Below are 18,481 nucleotides of genomic sequence, written 5' to 3'. Positions count from 1 at the left end.
GATTGCTCAGTGAGGATTTGTGCATTTCTAACTTCCTGATCCACAATGAACTGCAGTACATGTTGAAACACTTTCCCGCTACAAAATCTGTGCATATTGTGGAAGACAGGAGTGTTTATAGGGTCATGGAACACTACCGCACAGAAACAGGCCCTTCAGCCCATATAGTCAATGCTGAACTATTATTTTGCCTAGTCCCATTGACCTGCACCTGGACCATAGTCCTCCTTTCCTCTCCCACCATTTACCTATCCAAATTTCTCTTAAATGTTGAAATTGAACGCGCATCCACCACTTCCACAGGCAGTTCGTTTTATACTGCCACCACCTTAGTGAAGAAGTTTCCCTTCAAGTTCCCCTTAAATATTTGATCTTTCACCCTTAACCCATGACCTCTGGTTCTAGTCTCACCCAATCTCGGTGGAAAAAGTCTGCTTGGATTTAGTCCAACTATACCCCTCGTAATTTTGTATACATCTACCTAATCTCCCCTCATTCTCCTATGCTCCAGAGAATAAAGTGGGAGGACTGATACCAATGATTCAAAGTTTGCCTCCTCTCCATCTTCTGTCTGGTCAGTGTGCTAACAATCTTTTCTATCACCTGCCTGATTTTGTTTTGAAAGACTATGCCTGTCTGCAATTCTACATATCATTAGAAGGCTTGGGTGCTGAGGCTTGTAACCATGAACAGATTGAAGATCTAAAGATCAGTTTTATTTGTCATATGTGCATTGAAACATTGAAACATACAGTGAAATACATCATTTTCGTCAAGGATGCATTAGGGGAAGCCCACAAGTCTTGACATACTTCCAGAACCAACATCGCATTCCAAAGCCGTATATGTTTAGAATCTGGGAGAAAATAAGAGCATCTGGAGGAACCCATGTGGTCACAGGGAGAATGTACAAACTCTTTACAAACAGCAGTATGTATTGAAACCCAATCTTACAGCTTGAATTGTAGAGTGTTATGCTAATTGCTACACTACCATGCCACCCCTGAAGCTGTGGGGTGCAGAGAGCACATCAGGAGCCAGCTTCCTTTGACACTAGATGAGTTTTCACTGAGCTATAATCTGGAAGGAGAGAAGGTGCGAAATTTAAATTAACTAGTCCACCTTCCTTATTGGCAATAATGACAACGTATCAGAAAACTATTATTGGAAACAAGTTACATGAGAAACCATAAAAAATTTCTGTGCTCATTTCACTTTGAATAGTTCTTCTTTACTTCCTCAGCAATGACCTCTTTGAGGGCTCTGCATAGATTAATGATTCAGAATATTCTCATTCACCCATATCCATCATTATCAATTCCACCTTCCTCCCTTTGAGCAGGGAGTGTTGCATTAACAGAGCCAGCCTGGAAGTGACTGATTACTGTGTTTAGTTGACCTTTTCTGGTCTTCAGTTCGAAGCTGTCACTACTCAAACAGAATTTTTCAAGCATGCTCCACAGACGTTTGTTAAATAATTCAATTATTCAGAATGCTCATTTGGATATGTTAAACTGTGTACAGAGTGGAGTGATTTTACCAAGAGGATATTCAACAGGTTGAGCAAGATCTGTGAAAGAAAAATTGTTAATACTTTAGATTTGATGAAACCACTTTTCACTCTCCTTAGGTGCTGCCTGACCTGCTGAGTGTTTGTAGCATTATTTATTCTCATTTTGTTTCCAAAGTACTCCAGCCCACTGGAGTCAGTCAATCCTAATCAATTAATGTTCATAAATTTCTGTGTTACTTTCCCAATTCTTATGATGAAATTTTAATTATATTCACAGGGCTGAGACTGAATGCAGCATTGTGATGATTCTTGATTATTAAGGGTTTCAAAGGTTACGGAGACAAGGGGTTGAGAGGGGAAATAAATCAGTGATGATGGAATGGTGAAGCAGAGTGGATGGGTTGAATGCCTAAGTATCTCCTGTTTCTTATGGTCTTATGATGTTCGGATGACGAGTGGAAAACATCCTGTCAGTTTTACAATTGCACAAGGAGGTTAAATCACCCAGGTTGGTGAGAACCCCAGATTAGCAGGTCCCAGGATTGGAGTCCACATGGATAGGAGGCACAAGGGCTGATGACCTCCCATGCAGGCGAGTCGATGAGTCCAGAGGTCGACGCCTGGAATTTGGGGTCCCAGTTATCAGTGAATCCTGAGGTCAATACCGAAGATCGAAGATTGGAATTGGAAGGTCCAGAAGTTGAGGCCCGATGACCGAAGCCCCAAGTCCGAGAGTCTGGGAGTTCAGCTGGGAATTTGGGATCCCATTCTCCGTGAGTTTGTGAGTCCACTGAAGGTTGGAGAACTGTTTGTGCGGGTGGCTAGGAGGGCAGAAAGGGGCTAGTTTTGTTGTTATTACTCAGTTGGTGTGATTGTTGCTTGTTCTGCTGAATGTTGTGGTAATGTTGTGTTGTCACCAGAATGTGCGGCAACACTTGTGGGCTGCCTCCAGCCCGCCCCTAGTTTGAATTGGCTGTTAACACAAATGACACATTTCACTGTATGGTTCGATGTACACGTGGTCAATAAGTATATCTGAATCTGAGTTCCAGCAAAACCATCCATGGGAATAGAGACACTCTGATGCAGATCCTTAATTTTCTGAAGCATATTGTAGGAATCCTCACCCAGAATTTCTTGCAATTTGCATGCTGGGTGAGATGTTGAGGTCACACTTTCGAACGGCCACAGTTGGAGTACTATGGGCACTCTGTTATAGGATGGCTGGCATTGAACTGGAAGAGGCACAAAGAAGATTTATGAGGTTGTTTCGGAAACTGAAGGATTTGAGTTATCAGGAGAGTCTGGAGAGGCTGGAACTTTTCCCCTGGAGCATAAGAGGCTAAAGGGGTGATTATATTGAGGTTGATTTAAATTGTGAGGGGCATAGATAAGGTGAATACAGTCTCAAGGTAGGGGAGTCCAAAACTGAAGGACACATTTTGAAGTGAGAGGGAAAAGATTAAAAAGAGACTTGAGGGACATTTTTTTTTCACACATTAAGTATATAGAATGATAAACATGAGAAAATCTGCAGGTGCTGGAAATCTAAAGCAACACACACACACACACAATTCTAGAGGAACTCAGCATGTCAGGCAGCATCGTCTCCAAGATCACTGGCTTTAAACTTGTGTGAGAACTGGTTGCATTTCCCTCCTTTATATGTAATGACATTGAAGTCCATAGAACTGATCGTGCAAAGTGCGAATAGTGACAGATACTCTCATGCCAGGTTAGTGCAGGCTGAAGATCTATTCCAGAGACACCTATTCTGACACCTCAGATCATCAGTCAGATTAATACCTGCTCAGAGCACTGCGGTTTGTGCTGCTGACTCACAGCTGCAGGGAACTGAGAAAATCTGAAGTGGAGGTCAATAGGAATTTGTTTTGTAGGGGGGTCAAAATTTATGGGAGAAGGCAGGAGACTGGGGTTGAGTGGGATAATAAATCAGCCATGAGAGACTTGATAGGGTATATGGGTCTAATTCTTATGGCCCCATGATCAAATTCCCATGTGAGTGTGCACTTTCTCTCTGTGACTGTAGCTTTTCTCTGGGTTCTCCAGTTTCCTCCTAAATCCCAGAGACATGTCAGTGGATTCACTGACTGCTGGAAATCAACCCTGGTGATGGACAAATCGAAAGAAATGGTGACTAGATGAGTCTTCCCACTGTCAAGGATATCTCCAAAAGGCAATACCTCAAAAAGATGGCATCCATTATGAAGGACATTCATCACCCAGCATATCCTCTTTTCTTGTTACCACCATTAGAGAGAAGGTGCAGGAGACTGAAGAGATATGCTTTAAGTTTTGGGAAAAGCTTCTTCCCCTCTGCCTTCAGATTTCTGGATGGACAATTGGACAATGAACCCGTGAACACTACCTCTCTATTTTTGCTCTCTGTTTGCACAACTTATTTATATATGTATACATAAATTTTATCTATATTTCTTATTGCGATTTAAAGTATTTTTTATATATTGCACTGTATTGTTGTTATAAAACATCACATTTCATGATATATGTCAGTGATTTTAAAGTTGATTCTGTGATGTAGGGGTGTAGGGATCAAAGAAGAGGGAAAATATAGATTTAGTTGAACTCTTGTGAACTGCCATAGACACGATGGGCTGAATGGCCTCATTGTGTGTTATTATAAAGTTGTAAACTCTAAAAGAGGCAGGCTGTTGACTTCAAACATTAACTCTAGCATATTCTTCTGTTGCAAAGTTCTGACATCCATAGAATTTGACTTTGATCTTTTATTCTACATCAGGCTAGAAGCCATCCTTGCACTATCATCTTGGAAGCTAATTATCTTGAGTTTAATACATTAATGATTACAGTAGTGATGTTGAAACATTTATGTAGATTCATATTTCAGCAGATGCAGGAAGAGTAAACCTTTTTTGATAAGTGTGCATATTTCAAACCAAGTGAAGAGGCAGTATAATTGTGAAAATATATTGTTGATGTAAGGTTAAATATCATTGTATTCTGAATTGATTTGAATGCAGATAGGGAATAAATGAGCCTGGTGTTTCATACCACTAATAAACATTTCAATATATTCACAAACAAGAGAAATCTGCAGATGCTGGAAATCCGAACAACACACACAGAATACTGGAGAAACTCAGCAGGCCAGGCAGCATCTGTGGAAAAGAATAAACAGTCGATGTTTTGAGCTGAAACCCTTCACTGGGACAGGAGAAAAAGCTCTGATTTTTCATCCAGTCCTGTTGAAGGCAGTCAGCCTGAAATGTCGACTGTTTACTCTTTTCCATAGCTGCAGCCTGGCCTGCTGAGTTGCTCCAGCATTCTGTGTGAGTAGCATGTAAGTGAAAATGCTTTGCTACTAAGGGAGGTCAGCAGAGAACGACCAGAATGGTTCAAGCTGACAGGAAGGTGACAGTGACTCAAATAACCACACGTTACAACAGTGGAGCATAGAGGAGCATCTCTGAACACACATGTCAAACCTAGAAGTGAATGGGTTACAGCAGCAGAAGGCTGCAAATATGCACTCAGTGGCCACTTTCTTAGACACAGTAGGTACCTTATAAAGTGGCTACTGAGTGTATACACTAGAGTTAAATGTAGCCACTGCAAAACAAAATGAAGCATGTCCATTTGCCAAAAGATGTATGTTCCAAAGTATAGCCCATTTAAAAATAATCTGGATTGTAATCAAATTTGAACACATTAAACATTAATTATAGCTACTGTCAAAGCAGCACAGTGGAAAATGGGAATTAATGGAAGCCACTGAACTGTGGCATATTGGAAAGGTAGAAACCTTATTCCTGAATTGAGAATGACAGTGGGGTGTTCTCAACAGTTCTTCACAAATTTTATTTATTTATTTAGAGATCCAACACAGAACAAGCCCTTCTAGCCTTTCTGGCCCTTCGAGTCATACTGCCCTGTTACGTAACTGGCAACAATGAATATCAACCGAGACAGGTTATATAAAAACAACCAAACATTTATTAAACATGGATAAATGATAAGGAAAAAAGCAAACAAAAACTTTAACAGGAAGTTAACAGATATGCAGCCATTCACCAACTCGCCACTCGGCTCTGGTTCTTAAAGCGTTAAATGCGAAAACAGTTCTTAAAGCGATACAGTCAGATATAGTTATGAAAGCAATAACTTCAAAGTCCAATGGATTTACACGTTCAATTGGGAGAGACTTCTCTGGAGAAGGACTTCTTCACAGACGCAACTTTCCTGCTGGTTCTGTCCACAAGATTCCCGATGCCGAAAATATACAGTTTAAGTCAACTGACCTTATTCGTTTAAAGAGAGAGCACACCTTTGCATGAACTCCTTGCTCTTTTTGGCAAGAGTTATCCTCGATGCAGGTCGTACTCCTCCAACAAAGACTCAATAAGGTCGATCCTTTATTAAACTGCCAAACGATGCCGACTCCTCTCGATCCTTCGATCCTGTACTTCGATAAATTCTTCACTCTCCCTTCTACTGTTGGAATTGGGTAAATCAACACATCTAGCAAAAATTTCCAGTCCAATAATATGGTATCTTGCAACAGAACGCACACTCCATTTTAAAAATGAAACTGCGTCACAAAAACAAACACGCAACAGAAACGGAAACACAGCACGTTCCACCTGGAAATCTATAAACTAAAAAACCCCCTGCGTCACCTGGGTCGACCCTTATATAGTCATAGGTCACATGTCATTACGTGACCTCCCATCGGCGGGAAAATCACATCAGGTGACCTCCTAAAAACCATTACATCATTCTCACAAAAAAAAACACAGATCTCCTTGAGCATGTAACAGCCCCAACAACTCCTGATTGAACCCCAACCTAATCATGGTCAATTTACAAAGGCCAATTAGCATATCAACTGGGACATCTTTGGACTGTGGGAAGAAACTGGAGCACCCGGAGAAAACCCACACATTTCATAGGAGGATGCACAGGCTCCTTTAATTGATTCAGCAATATAGATACAGCAGCCAAAAATACCAGGAGAGCTCTGGGAGCATTGGTTAGTCTGAAGATCTGATAGAGGTCAACATATTGAAGTATTGGATCCCGCACACTGCTCAGATTCAGAGTGCAATTTGCCTGTCCGTTACCGTGACCCTTTGTGGAGGACAGACTCTCCACACTCAGTTTTACATTTATTTATTTCTCCTGTGTACCTCAAAACAAACCATGAAATGTGTTTTTTGTGTTAACGACCAACACACTCAAGTATGCATTGGGGACATCCATACATTTCTGGCACCAGCGTAGCAGCGTATCAGATCTTCAGCCCACAATGCTCAGCCAAACAACACAAAACACACAAAACATATCTAAAAAAAAACAACACAACAAACTCCTTTCCTCTCTCCCTCCCACCCACACACATGGACAGTCCATCAACTCCAGTCCTCTGGGCCTCCAGACTTCAGCCATCAGGCAAGAACTTCTGGACTTCTAAACAACCTTCAGGCTTCAGCCTTCATTACTGAGCCCTCAACTCACCTATGACTTCTCGAACGTCTGAGTATATTGCCTAAACCAGCCTTTCCTCTATAAATTCTGTCTATATTTTACTACTGCCTCAGGACAACAGCCCACATAATCACCTTCCACCCTGGTCATTTTCTCTTCTCTCTGCTCCCATCAGGTAGAAGAAAAATAAACTGGAAAACATATGCCGTGAGACTCAAAAACAATTTCTATCCTGCTACAAACGTATAATAAACCCTTCAACAGACCTCTTACAATGAAGATGAACGCCTGATGCCTCATTCTGCCTTGTCATCGCTCTCATATATTACGTCTACGAGCACTACACTTTACTGTAACACTATGTTCAGAATGATAGTATAGCATTCCCTGTCCGCAAAGCCCTAAACTGAAACTATTTTAAGCCCTATCTGATATAGCTATCTATACATGCACTCACTGTAGTGAGGTTATTCTGTGTCTACCTACTTTTCAAGGTCTAGTTTACTTCCCTGCCTACCCTCTGCAGTGAGATTTAACTGCCAAAACCTATTGTTGATGGTGGTGGGGGTGCATATACATCTCTAACAAAGGAGGTGTAAAGGTACTCCTTCCCTCCACTAGCCTGCATGCCACCATTAGGCAAGGTGTAGTACCTGCTAAGCCCCCTGATCAGGGTCACATGGAGCCATGGGAGCAGGTGGTGGATGGTCACATGAGCTGCCGGTGCACATCACAAGTCCTGGTTATGTGACCACTGACCCCAAGCAGACAATCTCCAAAGAGTCTTGATATTGGGGGTCACCTGTCTTGTAAAGATGGGCAAGCCATTTCTGTAGAAAAATTTGCCAAAGACAATCATAGTCATGGAAAGACCATGATTGTCTATGTCATACAACATGGTGCATAACAAACAAATTCACTGTTGAGTAGTGAATACACCATCCCTACCAAGGAGGAGATAGTTCCAACTATCAAAGTAGTTTAAATACAGTTATTTTATTTTTAATCATACTTGTATGAATTCATTAAATAATTTTAATTCATTAAACACATTAACAATGGTAGAGGAATTCTAATTTGTAAAAGATATCTGAACTACAAAAGATTTACAAACTACAAAGTACAAACACATGTATAATTCTTAAGAACTAGAGGAACATACAAACAAACTGTAGATGAGTGTGTCATCTGTTGCAGAAACCGGTTGATGAATAAATTTTAGTTCTTCTTTCTCTAAATCTATCTTTCTGTTGTTCTCCTTGTTATATCTCACAACTCCTCCCACCACTATCCACCCTTCCAATATTTATAACTATTTTCTACTTGACGAATCAACTGTATTTGATGTGTTACAAATACTTACGTGGGAATAAAGTAATTCACTCAGATGATCTTAAAAACGTCCACATAAAATATTGTGAGGGATGACCCCCTGAGTACACAAACATCCCAACTTTTAACCATGTTTGATGTGCTAAGTGACATAACCTATGTGTTTTGTGTTTGGCTAATGGAGACATGTCTCTGTGCCTCCAAACTCAAACTGATTTCTGTTTGCAATTTACATGAAGAACTGGGGACTAGTTCTTGTTTACAATGTAAAGCTGAGCAGGAATAGTTGTTAAAAGTTTAACTTTATCACCAACAACTTTAACCCGTTGTCATGCAGCTGTGCTAGAATATTGAGTTTAGCAATAAACCTCTCGAGCCCTAAAAAATGAACATCCATCACATCAAAATCAGAATTAAGTTTAATATCAAGACATGTCAAGAGATTTGATATTTTGCAGCAACAGTGCATTGCCATATGTAAAAATAACTATAAATTACAATATGAGGTGTATAGATAGGGCAAATGCAAGCAGGCTTTTTCCACTGATGTTGGGTGAGAGTAAAACATGGGTTAATGGTGAAAGGTGAAATATTTAATGTGAACATGAGGGGGAGACTTCTCCACTCAGAGGGTGGTGAGAGTGTGGAGTGAGTTGCCAGTGGAAGTGGTGGATATGGGTTCAATTTCAATATTTGTGGGAAATTTGTATAGGTACATGAATGGGACAGCTATGGAGGGCAGTTCGAAGGAACTAGGAAGAAAAATAATTTGGCATGGACTAGTTAAACTGAAAGGCCTGTTTCTATGCTGTAGTTTCTATGACTCTAAAGAGAAATATATATTTAGAAAAATTAATTAGATATATAGTGCAAAAAGAGAGCAAAAATATTGAGATGGTGTTCATTGGTTGGTTCATTGTTCATTCAGAAATCTGATCATGGAGGGGAAGAAGCTGTCCTAAAAAGTTGAGTGTGTGTCTGCATCCAGTTTTTTTTTAATTTCTACCACTGTACTTACTGTAGGTATGGAATGAGGTACCTGGATGGCACACAAACAAGAAAATAATCTGTACACCATATTTCAGTATATCTGACCATAAAAAAACAACACTACACTGCAAAGACTCTTCTACGAATGCCCAAGCTGAAGAAATTTAAATCTTCCCTTTGAAGGGAGTCACTACCTTGTACTTCTTCCTCCCCTTCCTTCCACATTCTTACTGTGACTTTTTCCCAGTCCTGATGAAGCATCTCAGCCTGAAATGCCAACTGTCCACTCTTTTCCATAAAGGCTGACTGACTGATGAATTCCTCCAGTATTTTGTGTGTATTGCCAAAGTCTATGTACACAGTGGAGGTCAGGATTGATCCCAAGTCCTGGGATGTTTGACGGAGCAAGTGCACTATAACGCTATTTATCTAATTACTTTTCTGAAGTTTTCAATCTTGAACAAGTAACATGCTGCCCACAATCCAGCAATTACTCTTTAGTCATCTTGATTTATTTGTGTATCAACATTAAGGATGTGTACCTGCTCCTTTAGAATTGCTCACATTAAGTTTTTCTCCTTAATAACAAGTAGCAGCAAGAGGAACCCAATCCATTCCTTGTCTTTACTCCACAATTGATCAAGTTTCCAGTCAATTATTTTCCTTTGCACTCCTTTGCTGCACTAGGCCTCTTGGGTCCTGATGAAAAATCTTGGCCTGAAGTTTCACCTGTTTATTCATTTCCATGGATGGTGCCTGACCTGCTGAGCTCCCCCAGCATTTTGTTGCTCTGGATTTCCAGTATCTGCATATATCTTATGCTCTTGATTCCTCTACAATCCTACAGATGTATATCAATATAACTGCAGTGACTACTATAGAGTCATAGTCATGGAGCATGAGTTAGTCTTAAGGCCTAACTGGTCCATCTGTCCAAGATGCCCCCCTTAGCTAGTTCCATTTGCCTATGTTTGACCTATATCCCTCTACGTCAGGGGTTTCCAACCTTTTTATGTCATGGACCAATACCATTAAGCAAGGGGACCATGGGCCCTAGTCTGAGATCCCCTGCTCTAAGTCATTAGGTGGCACAGTGACATAGTGGTTAGCGTAATACTTTACAGTGCCAACAAGTGGGTTCAATTCCTGCCGCTGCCTGTAACGAGTTTGTATGGTGTCGCCAGTACAGTGTGGGATTCCTTTGTTACCTCCCATATTCTAAAGATATAAGGTTCAGGGTTTGTATGTTGTGGGCCTGCTATGTTGGCATGGAAACATGCCGACACTTGTGGTCTGCCCCTGGTCATCCTGTAGTTGTTGACAAAAATGACACATTTCACTGTATGTTTTGATGTTTTACTTTATACTTTATTGTTGGCAAACAATTGATATTAGAACATACAATCATCATTGCGATATTTGATTCTGCACTTCCCGCTCCCTGGATTAGAAATCAATAGTAAATATTAAAAATTTAAATTATAATCATAAATAGAAAATAGAAAAATGGAAAGTAAGGTAGTGCAAAAAAACCGAGATGCACGTCCAGATAGTTGGAGGGTACGGCCCAGATCCAGGTCAGGATCCGTTCAGCGTGCGGTGTAAAATGAGTCCAAGGACGGTAGATTGGTTTGTGTGATGTGCTGCGCCATGTTCACAATCTTCTGCAGCTTCTTCCGGTCTTGGACAGGACAACTTCCATACCAGGTTGTGATGCACCCTGGAAGAATGCTTTCTACGGTGCATCTATAAAAAATTAGTGAGGGTTTTAGGGGACAGGCCAAATTTCTTTAGCTTTCTCAGGAAGTAAAGGCACTGGTGGGCCTTCTTGGCAGTGGACTCTGCTTGGTTGGACCAAGTCAGGTCATTTGTGATATTGACCCCGAGGAACTTAAAGCTTTTGACCTGTTCCACTTGCGCACCACCGATGTAAATTGGGTCGTGCGGTCCACTACTCCTTCTGAAGTCAACAACCAATTCCTTCGTCTTGCTGACGTTGAGGGATAGGTTATTGTCTTCGCACCATGCCACCAGGTTCTTAATTTCCTCTCTGTACTCAAACTCATCATTACCCGAGATACGGCCTACAATTGTTGTGTCATCAGCAAACTTATATATTGAGTTTGATGGAAACTTGGCTACACAATCATGGGTGTACAGTGAGTACAGCAGGGGGCTGAGTACACAGCCTTGTGGGGCACCGGTGCTCAGAGTGATTGTAGAGGAGAGCTTGTCCCCTGTTTTTACAGCCTGGGTCCTGTCTGTGAGGAAGTTGAAGATCCAGCTGCAGATCTGAGTGCTAAGGCCCAGGTTCCAGAGCTTAGGAATCAGTTTATTTGGAATTTTGATGTTCATGTGACAAATAAAGTGAATCTCTTTAATCTTTAACCTATCTATGTAACCTTCCAAGTTTCTAATAAACATTGTTATTGCACTTGCCTGAAGCAGCACTCCTTCTGGTAGCTCGTTCCATATCTGCACCGTCTGCTTGATGAAGTTGCCTCTCAGGTCCCTTTAAAGATTTCACACCATGCTTCTGTACTTTAAAACCCATCTTCCACACCCCAGATCTTGCTTCAACTCATCACCACTTTGAAAAGTCTGCCTGGATTTAATATGGAAGCGTTTCCTAGGGTTGGAAGACTGCCCACGTGTGTTGGAAGAGAGGATAGGTGTTTATTTTGCTGCTGTTTTGTTGCTTCTTGTTCTCTGTGTGCGCTGCACAGCATTTGGGCATACCATGTTGGCACCAGAATATGTGGTGACCCCTCCCTCTGCTTTCCGCAGGGATCGCTCCCTACGTGACTCCCTTGTCCATTCGTCCCCCCCATACCTCCCCACTGATCTCTCTCCTGGCACTTATCCTTGTAAGAGGAACAAGTGCTACACATGCCCTTACACTTCCTCCCTTACCACCATTCAGGGCCCCAAACAGTCCTTTCAGGTGAGGCATCACTTCACCTGTGAGTAGACTGGGGTGATATACTGCGTCCGGTGCTCCCGATATGGCCTTATATATTGGCGAGACCCGACGCAGACTGGGAGACCACTTTGCTGAACACCTACGCTCTGTCCGCCAGAGAAAGCAGGATCTCCCAGTGGCCACACATTTTAATTCCACATCCCATTCCCATTCTGACATGTCTATCCACGGCCTCCTCTACTGTAAAGATGAAGCCACACTCAGGTTGGAGGAGCAACACCTTATATTCCGTCTGGGTAGCCTCCAACCTGATGGCATGAACATCGACTTCTCTAACTTCCACTAAGGCCCCACCTCCCCCTCGTACCCCATCTGTTACTCATTTTTATTCACACATTCTTTCTCTCACTCTCCTTTTTCTCCCTCTGTCCCTCTGAATATACCTCTTGCCCATCCTCTGGGTCCCCCCCCACTCCTTGTCTTTCTTCCCAGACCTCCTGTCCCATGATCCTCTCGTATCCCCTTTTGCCTATCACCTGTCCAGCTCTTGGCTCTATCCCTCCCCCTCCTGTCTTCTCCTATCATTTTGGATCTCCCCCTCCCCCTCTAACTTTCAAATCCCTTACTCACTCTTCCTTCAGTTAGTCCTGACGAAGGGTCTCAGCCTGAAACGTCGACTGTACCTCTTCCTAGAGGTGCTGCCTGGCCTGCTGCGTTCACCAGCAACTTTGATGTGTGTTGCTTGAATTTCCAGCATCTGCAGAATTCCTGTTGTTTACCAGAATATGTGGTAACACTTGCGGGCTGCACCGGCAAAGTATAAGACCAAAAGACATAGGAGCAGAATTAGGCCACTCGGGCCATCATATCTGCTCTGCCATTCCATCATGGCTGATTTATTTTCCTTCTAAACACCATTCAAAATTCAAAGTAAATTTATTATCAAAGTACATATATGCCACCACATACTACCCTGAAATTAATTTTCTTGTGGGAATTCACAGTAGATACCAAGAAATGCAATAGAATCTTTGAGAAATGAGACACAAACAAACATGTACAGACAACCAACGTGCAAAATGAGACAAACTGTGCAAATACAAATAAATAATATTGAGAACATTAGATGTAATGTTCCTGAAAGTGAGTCCATAGATTGTGGAATCAGTTTCTTGCTGAGGAGAGTGAAGCTATCCATGCTGGTTCAGAAGCCTGATGGTTGAAGAGTAATAACTGTTACTGAACTTGATGGTGTTGTACCTCTTTCCTGATGGAAGCAGCTGAATAGGAGTATGACCTGGATGGGTGTGGATCAAGATGGTGGATGCTGCTTTCTTGTGGCAGCACTCCTTCTAGACGTGCTCAGTAGTGGGAAATGCTTTTCCTGTGATCAACTAGGCCATTCTCCTGCCTTTTCCCCATCACCTTTGACACCCTTCTTAATCAAGAACCTACCTATCTCCACATTAAATATACCCAATGATTTGGACTCCACAGTCATTTGTGGCAATAAATCCCACAGATTCACCGCCTTCTGGCTTTGGAAATGCCTCGTCATTTCTGTCCCAAAGGAACGTTCTTGTATTCTAAGGCTGTTCCTCTGGTCCTGGACATACCACTATTGGAAGCATGCCCTCCAGGTTGGTTCTATCCAGCTTTTTTGATATTCGATAGGTTTCCATGAGATCACCCCTCATTTTTCTAATCTCCCAGGAATATATCTTAGGTTGTGTTGGTTGTGTATGCAAATGAGACATTTTACTGTATGTTTCAATGTACATGTGATAAATAAATTAATCTGATATTTGAAATCAATTGGATCTTCTTTTGGCCAACTCACTGCCTCTTCATACCTGTCTGAAAGAAGGAAATACATTTGGGATATTTTTATGATAAAAAATTCTCTCTGATAATGCCATGAGTGTGTCTTGGGCAAATAATATATGTTGATGGCACCTTTAAACCTGAGTGATTAAATTCTACGTTAAAAAAAACATTAATCCTGTTCTATCACCTCAATTTCTCATTCTCAAAATAGGTTTATAGATAATGGTGTCCCTGTGGAACATAATTGGTAATTTTTTAAAAAAATTTTAAGCTCATTATTTTCGCATTAGCTGCCTAATCTCTGTTGTTTAAGTAAATCTGAAGATGGTCATCAGGGGGATTGAAGCCTGCTGTTTCTGGTTGGCATAGAAGAAAGTATTCATTGTGTTGTAAATTGATGTTCCCAAATTACACAATTTGAGATCAGCAATAAAGAAACAGAACAGAGTCAGTTAAATGGATTGGTTTTTGAATGATGTTCAGGACCAGCAGGAGGAATGTGGGAGGTCCTGTGTGGAATCTCAGCTCAAATGGAAATTGGTCTGTTTTGATGTGTTGTCACGAATGCTACATGGTTTTGGCAATTAATTGCAATCTGTTTCTAAACTATAAACCATAAAGTTGGACCACAGAGAAGCCCAAAGTCAATAAAAGAATCATTCATCAATATTAAGCTTTTATGTACTCACAGTTCAGATATTGAAGTTCTGCTGGAGAACTTGCATCATTTTCTACATCTCAGAAAGTCATGGCCCAGGCAAACACACGGCGTGCAAGAGAGTTCCATGAAGCATGGTTTTGTGCAAACAATTCTGTAAACAGACATGTAGGCCTCAATCCTATTTATAAGGCAATGCGGGCAGAATTTCATGCCACAATGCAGAGAGTTCACCATGCAATCCATCAGTAATGAGAACACCTCCCTACATCACATTTGAGTTTCCGTAATAATGACCAATCAGCTGATTGATAAGTATATAAAGGCCAAGTATTAGGAGGACACACCACAGATAAACAGCGCACTGATGATGTCTCCTTGTATGAAGAAGAAACGTTTGCAAGTGGATTGCCATGGTCAGGGAACAGCTCAACCCAACAGAGAAAGACTTGGTCCTCTCTAATTCAGAGCCAAGTTATCGTGTTCCACCTCAGTAAAGCCTGTCAAGAGGATCACCATGGTCTCCTTCCCCCCCTAATTTGTGGCATTTACCAGAAGTGTTGTACTGATTCTGATTCTGAAGGACCAGAATCATTGTTGAAGATCCCTACCACCCATCCCACAATGTGTTCACCCACTCATGCCAGGAAGGAGGTGCTGGAGCATCAGGACTAGAACTGCCAGACTGGGTGACAGCTTCTTCCCTCAGGCTGTGAGGCTAATGAATACCCTGCCACCACTGAAGTCTCGTCACTAAGACAACAAGCTGTTTACTGTTTAATGTGCTGTTTACTGCTTACCTGCACTGTACACTTCACATGCAATTTGAATTATATTTTATTAGCTTAGTTGTGATAATATTTTATTTTATGTGCTGTGTGAGATATTTGTATTGTGGGTGTACTGTGTTCAGTAGAAACATTGTTTCTTTTGGTTGTATATATGTACAGTCAGAAGGCAATAAGTTTGCACTTGAATGCATTCCAGGTGTCACAAGGAGATATACAGGGGCAGCATGGTAGTTTAGTGCAATACCATTACAGTGCCCACAGCCAGAGTTCAATCCCTGCTGCTGTTTGTTAGGAGTTTGTAAGTTCTCCCTGTGACTGTGCAGGTTTCCTCCGGGTGCTCCAGTTTCCTCCCACATTCCCAGCATTTAAAGATTAGTAGGTCAATTAGTCACATGGTTGTAATTGGGAGGTGTGGGCTCATTGGCTTGGAAAGGCCTGTTACCATGCTGTATCTCTAAATAAAAGATAAAAATAATAAACAAATAAATAAATAAATACAGCAGGTGAACAGGTCCTTTGGCCCCCAGATACCCTGCTTTATTAACCCCATTTAATTCTTCCTGCATTCCCACCAAGCCCCTCCTAAATCTATCACTGACCGATGCTCTGGCTGTCGAGGTCAGCCATTGAGCTCATGGCTCGGACTAATTTGATTTTTCAGTTCTGTAGGGATAGCTTTGGGGATAGAGTGGGGAGTTCAGAATCAGAATCAGTTTTATTATCACCGGCATGTGTCATGAAGTTTGTTAACTTAATAGTAGCAGTTCAATGCAATACGTAATATAGAATAATAATAATAAATAAGTAAATTAATTACAATATACATATATTGAATAGATTAAAAATCATGCAAAAACAGAAATATGTATTAAAAAATGAGTTAATGTTCACAGGTTCAATGTCCATTTAGGAATTGGATGGTAGAGGGGAAGAAGCTGTTCATGAATCGCTGAGTGTGTGCTTTCAGGCTTCTGTACCTCCTTCCTGATGGTAACAGTGAGAAAAGGGCATGCCCTGGGTACTGGAGGTCTTTAATAATAATGGATGCTGCCTTTCTGAGACACCGCTCCCTGAAAATGTCCTGGGTACTTTGTAGGCTAGTACCCAAGATGGAGCCAACTAAATTTACAACCCTCTCCAGCTTCTTTCGGTCCTGTGCAGTAGCACCCCCTCTCCCATACAAGACAGTGATGCAGCCTGTCAGAGAGCTCCCCACGGTACGTCTATAGAAGTTTTTAAGTGTATTTGTTGACATACCAAATCTCTTCAAACTCCTAATGAAGTATAGTTGCTGTCTTGCCTTCTTTATAACTGCATCGATATGTTGAGACCAGATTAGGTCCTCAGAGATCTTGACACCCAGGAACTTGAAACTGTTCACTCTCTCCACTTCTGATCCCTCTATGAGGATTGGTATATGTTTCTTCATCTTACCCTTCCTGAAGTCCACAATCAGCTCGTTCCTCTTACTGACATTGAGTGCAAGGTTGTTCCACCACTCCGCTATTTGGCATATGTCACTCCTGTATGTAAGCCCTTTTGTCTCCATCTGAGATTCTACCAACAATGATTGTATCATCAGCAAATTTATCAATGGTATTTGAGCTATGCCTAGCCACACAGTCTTGGGTATAGAGAGAATAGAGCAGTGGGCTAAGCACACACCCCTGAGGTGTATCAGTGTTGATCGTCAGTGAGGAGGAGATGTTATCACCGATCTGCACAGTTTGTGGTCTTCCAGTTAGGAAGTCCAAGATCCAATTGCAGAGGGAGGGTACAGAGGCCCAGGTTCTGTAACTTCTCAATTAGGATTGTGGGAATGATGGTATTAAATGCTGAGCTATAGTCGATGAACAGCATCCTGACATACAGTAGATGTTTGTACTGTCCAGGTGGTCTAAGGCCATGTGACGAGCCATTGAGATTGCATCTGCCATTGACCTATTGTGGCGATAGGCAAATTGCAATGGGTCTAGATCCTTGCTGAGGCAGGAGTTCAGTCTAGTCATGACCAACCTGTCAAAGCATTTCATCACTGTAGATGTGGGTGCTACCGGGTCATAGTCACTGAGGCAGCTCACATTATTCTTCTTAGGCACTGGTATAATTGTTGCCTTTTTGAAGCAAGTGGGAACTTCTGCCTGTAGCAGTGAGAGGTTGAAAATGTCCTTGAATACTCCTGCCAGTTGGTTGGCACAGGTTTTCAGAGCCTCACCAGGTACTCTATCAGGATCTTCTGCTTTGTGAGGGTTCACCCTCTCTAAGGACAGTCTAACATTGGCCTTTGAGAAAGAGATCACAGGATCACTGGGTACAGCAAGGATCTTCACAACTGTAGTTATATTCTTCCTTTCAGTGTGGGCATAGAAGGCATTGAGTTCATCTGGTTGTGAAACATCGCTGCCATTCATGGTATTGGGTTTTGCTTTGTAGGAAGTAATGTCGTGCAAACCCTGCCAGAGTTGTCATGCATCGGATGTCACCTCCAACCTCATTCGAAATTGTCTCTTCACCCTTGAAATAGTCCTCTGCAAATCATACCTGGTTTTCTGTACAGACCTGGGTCACCAGAGTTGAATGCCACAGATCTAGCCTTCAACAGAGCACGTACCTCCTGGTTCATCCACAGCTTTTGGCTTGGGTATGTACAGTAAGTCTTTGTGTGCACACACTCATCCACACAGGTTTTTAATGAGGTCGGTAACAACTACAGTGTACTCACCCAGGTTCAAAGATGAATCAGGTTATGGGTCAGGTTAGTGTTTAGGAACAATGAGGGAGAGTTAGAGGTCAAGGATAGTAAATGAACAGTCAGGGGCAGGAGCTGGAGTTCAGTTTCCAGATCGGGGAGCACCATGTTCAAAGGCCAGTGATCCCAATGGTTGGTTTGGCCGGCAATGAGACTAGTGATTCACAGGTCAGCATGTCCCGGGTCAGAGCTTTATCTGGGCAGGAGGCGC

The 18,481-nt window shown here is 41.9% G+C and overlaps 1 protein-coding gene and 1 long non-coding RNA gene across 4 annotated transcripts in view; one reads left to right on the top strand and one right to left on the bottom strand.

Annotated features, from left to right (window-relative positions):
* The window catches only part of il1rapl2 (interleukin 1 receptor accessory protein-like 2), a 1,302,096-nt gene that overhangs the window by 198,656 nt on the left and 1,084,959 nt on the right, over positions 1–18,481 (top strand). The gene's annotated exons all lie outside the window — the stretch shown is intronic.
* The window catches only part of LOC134353160 (uncharacterized), a 94,083-nt gene that overhangs the window by 17,250 nt on the left and 58,352 nt on the right, over positions 1–18,481 (bottom strand). The window contains exons 3-4 of one of the 2 annotated variants that reach the window (XR_010019553.1): positions 14,762–14,884; positions 10,931–11,068 (exon numbers count right to left, since the gene is read on the bottom strand). This is a non-coding gene — a long non-coding RNA (uncharacterized LOC134353160). Of the gene's footprint in view, positions 1–10,930; positions 11,069–14,761; positions 14,885–18,481 lie in introns of those variants that run through there. The other variant, XR_010019554.1, reaches the window with a different exon arrangement.

This window comes from Mobula hypostoma, chromosome 10, assembly GCF_963921235.1.
Source record: "Mobula hypostoma chromosome 10, sMobHyp1.1, whole genome shotgun sequence".
NCBI classification, from domain to species: domain Eukaryota; kingdom Metazoa; phylum Chordata; class Chondrichthyes; order Myliobatiformes; family Myliobatidae; genus Mobula; species Mobula hypostoma.
Note: the sequence above shows the minus strand (reverse complement) of the source record. Positions and strands in the feature narration are given on the sequence as shown.